This window comes from Sycon ciliatum, chromosome 1 (assembly GCF_964019385.1).
Source record: "Sycon ciliatum chromosome 1, ocSycCili1.1, whole genome shotgun sequence".
In the NCBI taxonomy this organism is placed as follows: Eukaryota; Metazoa; Porifera; class Calcarea; order Leucosolenida; family Sycettidae; genus Sycon; species Sycon ciliatum.
Window position 1 is genome coordinate 50,061,663 of NC_088643.1, and position 5,000 is coordinate 50,066,662.

The 5,000-nt window shown below is 44.2% G+C and overlaps 1 protein-coding gene across 1 annotated transcript in view; it reads left to right on the plus strand.

Annotated features, from left to right (window-relative positions):
• Positions 1-5,000, plus strand: part of LOC135805118 (macrophage mannose receptor 1-like) — a 40,524-nt gene that overhangs the window by 17,090 nt on the left and 18,434 nt on the right. The window lies entirely within an intron of this gene.

Below are 5,000 nucleotides of genomic sequence, written 5' to 3' on the forward strand. Positions count from 1 at the left end.
GATAAAAATGTATGGATTCCACACAGGTTGGCAGTGACAAATAAGCACTTGTGCATTCGGAAAAAAAGTTCAACCCCCCCAAATTCGAAGCATTTTTGCCATAGGAACTCAAGCTGAGGGTAAATGTCTGTATTTTGTGGCAAAAATCTGGGTGTGGCTTACACTCCAGTGCTGCTTATACTCTCGAAATACGGTAGTTTAATTTAATTTTAGCCATTGAAGAGGACCATGTGCACACTCGTATTGTAAACATTAGATCTGACTGTTCATTTTCAAGTTCAATTCGTACAGTGCAAGTTAGTTCATTGCAAACAATCTTCAAAGAGACGTTTTATTAACGTTATCAAGAGTCCAAAATCCCCCAGAGTGTACAACTGGAATGGGGTTGTGGGACGGCGTAATCCGTGATGTACGTCATTTTTTTTGGGTCGGACTTGTGTCATTCCGTCGACACGATCCACCACGGAAACACTTCCCCTACTCACAATGTCACACTATGGCGTGCAACACAGATTTCGCCTTCCCAGATCTGATCAGTGAAGTTGCGCACTCTGGGGGATTATGGACTCTTGACGCTATAAACAGTACTAGTGCCGCAGACACAACCATGCCCTAGTAAAATATGAATAAATAATAATAATAATAATAATGCAATATGAAACTCGGATGTTGAGCCATAAATAAATGTAGAAGAGAAAAGGACATATGGATACGAGTTAAGAGATGTGTTGAAGCTAGGTGTCAGGACGTCGAATGTTTCAGTACTCTGTCAGTTTTGTGCCTAGTTATTGCACTTTCTGACTGTATAAAGTATCATGTTACAGTGATGGAGAGTTACTCTTAACTCGTATCCATATGTCCTTTTCTCTTCTACAAATAATAATGCAAGTGAACATTTTTGGAGTTAAAAAAAGAGTGTATAATTCCGGAATCGATTTCTGCTCCGGTCATCAGTGGAATTTAGGTACGTGTCGTCTTGCGTACAACGAAGTCGAGTACTAGTCTAGAGTGCGCGCAATCCAGATGTGTGCCATGATCATGCTGGCGAGTTCCACACGCTGAACGCGCAGCGAGTTTCTGTCACGGAGTGCTGTTTACATTACTCCGCTGCTCGGCAAGAACGGCCTGGAACGTACAACGGGAACAGTACACCATCTGATGTGACTTTCGCCGTCGGTGAACCCCACGGGAAGGGTATCAGGATGTGCACACTCTTGGGAGCTTATATTCTCCTCCTCCTCTTAGGTATATTTGTGGAATAGAAACTATTACACATATACAATGTAAAACGGATCAAGGAACTACAAGTTATACTATAATGTACTTGTAGTTCCTTGGCCCTTTTTACTTTTTATAAATGCCGGCTTTGAGTATCAAAGCCAAGTTAGCCCACGTGGGCACATGCGCAGTGATGGTCTCATGATGCATATCATTAATTATTATTCTATGCCGAGTATGATCTGTAATTTGCATTTTTGCACTGCTGCTACTGTTGCCTTTATGCGCGCTGCAGTAGCTAGTTGAATGCAGTTTGGTTTGTCTTTCCTTTGGACAAGAAGTGCTTTCCGTGTCAGGCTGGTAATTTCTCTCCCTCCCTCCCTCCCTTTTGCAATCGCTTGGAGGGCCACGTATACATGGCTGCTGTGTTGCTGCTGCAATGTTGTGGCAGCGCCATCTTGATGTGATGGATTGGTGTTGTAACAGTGTACCCATTTGCTGTTGCTGGGCACCGTAGTTTGTCAGTTGTGCCTGTTTGAAGTTGCCAGGCCAGCTTGTATTGGTGCGTTCCCGTTTGCTGTTGCCGGGACACCATGTTTGTAACGGCGTACCCGTTTGCTGTTGCCGGGGCCGTGTTTGTACTGGTGCGTTCCCGTTTGCTGTTGCCGGGGCACCATGTTTGTAACGGCGTACCCGTTTGCTGTTGCCGGGGCCGTGTTTGTATTGGTGCGTTCCCGTTGAGTTTGCCGGGGCACCTTGTTTGTAACGATGTACCCGTTTGCTGTTGCCGGGTGACATGTTTGCCAATTGTGCTTGTTACAAATTGCCGTGCTGTGCTCGTTATGAGACGATAAGAATTATGAGCCATGCATTGGCTTGTGCCCAATGGCTCTTGCTAACACGGCAATTTGCTATCATTGGTGATATTTCAAAGAGTGACAAATGTGAAAAAAAATAATGGCAAACCCCCCAACTAGGTTCTATGCTTGGTGTGCTGGTGCGAGCAAGTTTTGCAAGCATATTGCAATGTGGAATACATGCGTGTGTATACATAATAATTATTATTACGCTTGGCCACAAGGCCTAGCGGGTGTGTGCACGCACACTTGGGTGTGCGGTGGCAGGTGCATGCATGTGGGTTAAATAATGCTTGGCTCTCCATCCGAGTTCAATATTACACATATGGACCTACATTTTCCCTAAAAATTAGGGTTTAAAATAAACAGTATGTGTTGGCCTTTAATAGTGGTATTCATTGAATCAAAGCAAATTTATTTGGATTTTACACTGTTCATGGTGTCTCCTGTCACTCCGGAGGTGTGGGTTTGAATCCCACCGCTGCCACCAAATGCAATACGCGACCAAGGCAAACTGAATTTCTCTCAAGACTCACAATTGCACAACTGTAGTTTCTTACACTCAGATGGTCAGCCAATTAAACGAGAGAGCTTGGAAGCTCAGGGCCCTACGCTATGCTTTTATGCTTTTTTGCCTAGCTCATCGTACATGTTATAAGAACTGATGGAATTGTCTTTTTCCGTTGATTGGCCACATCACTGTATTGCAAAAACGTTTCAATCGGTTTGAATATTATGAGTTAGGCAAAAGTATTTGCAGAATTTATTGCGGATTGTTATTTCTCTAATAATCATCTACTTTTGTTTTGCTCCTTCTTTAATTTTTATCTCCTTATATTGTAAATCAACAAATTTTGGCCGATGAGAAATAGAAACCTCTCGATTAGAGAGGTTAAGATGCACGTTATTTCCGACGTGACGCGCAGTTTCACGTCAAATTTGAAATCGATCGGTATTTTTGCTCTCACATGCATCCATTGCTCAATCATGCATCATTTGCCTATATGACAAACGTTGGCCTGCGATTTACTTTGGCCGGTTGGTACCAAGCGGCGAAATCAGCGAAATTAAATAGCCAGCGAACATTAGTTGATTTTAATACAGGAATCGGATTTTCTGGCCTTTTTGTAGTAATACATGTACATAATCATTGACCTGTTGAGCCAATGACGACGCCGAATGCATGGTTGCCTGTGGAGCACATTACATAACTTTACAGTCTCCTAAAATACGTATCCTGTCCGACGGCAAAAGAGGCTGCAGATTTAGTTTTTCTGCGCGTCGACGGGATGTCTGCGACGCGAAAGTTCAGCTCGCGTTATTTGGCTCGCACGTCGAAAAAATCAACGCGAGTGACCTGCTGCTCACGTCGAAATTTGGACATTACATAACTTTACAGTCTCCTATATAAATACGTATCCTGTTCGACGGCAAAAGAGGCTGCAGATTTAGTTTTTCTGCGCGTCGACGGGATGTCTGTCCTGACGTTTACTGGGACCGGCGCTGACTCTGCCGATCACGGGCGTTCTGGACTCGACGGGATGTCTATCCTGACGTTTCCTGGGACCGGCTTAGACTCTGCCGATCACGGGCGTTCTGGACTCAACGGGATGTCTGTCCTGATGTTGCCTGGTACTGCCGGACTCTACCGATCACGGGCGTTCTGGAGTCGACGGGATCTCTCTTCCGACGTTTCCTGTGACCGGCACTGAATCGCTCGTTCACGCTTATTTTGGAGACGACGGGATCTCTCTTCCAAAGTATGTTTATGCTGACGCATCCTATCACCTAATCGGCGTCTATTCTAATTTAATTTCCTCCTCGTCTCCCTATTTCTTTCCAAATCCCCCTCTACATCAGGGAGTCGTATGCATAATACGACGAATATTGGTACGGTACGGGACAGATACAGGAGCCCGCAAATATTGTGGACAGCTGTTATGTACAATCCTGTAGAGCCTTTGTAGTCACGGATACGGGACAGATACAGGATAGCGCCAGGCGTGACACAAACAAACAAACAAACAAACACACACACAAATACCAAATTAAAGCTGTGTGGACCCTGGCTAGCGCCAGACGTTACTGAAGCAACGTCTTCTGCATAGCTACGGGAATTATTAAATTATGGTAAAAAAGGAGAGGGAGAACATGTTACGAGTTATGACTATGGCTCAGAACTCCATGTCATGGTCAGCCAATTAAATTATTAAATTATGGTAAAAAAGGAGAGGGAGAACATGTTACGAGTTACGACTATGGCTCAGTACTCCATGTCAGTTTTGTGCCATCGTGTCGCACTTGCTGACTGTATAGGATCTGGTTACGTTGATGGACAGTTAGTCATAACTCGTAACATTTTGTTCTTCTCCGTTTTTACGATAGTTAGTTACAGGGCATAGTATTGCACGGAGAGATTCAGACAATGTAATCAGCGCAGAACCTATGCTGAATGACTCAAGTGAAGGTAAGACTAACAACAACTGAAGCAAAGACTCGGCAACAACTAAACTGGGAAACTGACAGACGAATCTATACACGGTAAAAGATTGAAGTCCAGGTACAGCTGCGAGCGCTAGCTAGCGATCTCTAAATGTAAGCGAGGGACAGTGACCGTTACGCATCACTGGCCACATATGTGCATTGTGTAGAAGGAAGAATACAGATACTATCTGATGTAGGTAACAAGAGACCTGATGGTGCCAGCAATGAATAGTGCGATACATAGTGGTACATAGTGGTTTGTGTAGCAGGAAGTCCGTCTACTACAAAAGTGAAACCCCAAAACCGATAAAACCTGCTATCTGACCATGGATTTAGAGGATACCCGGTCATGCAACCGTTGTCACCATTGAATACCCGGTCATGCAATCGTTGTTACCATTGGATACCCGGTCATGCAACCGTTGTTATCATTTTAAAAAG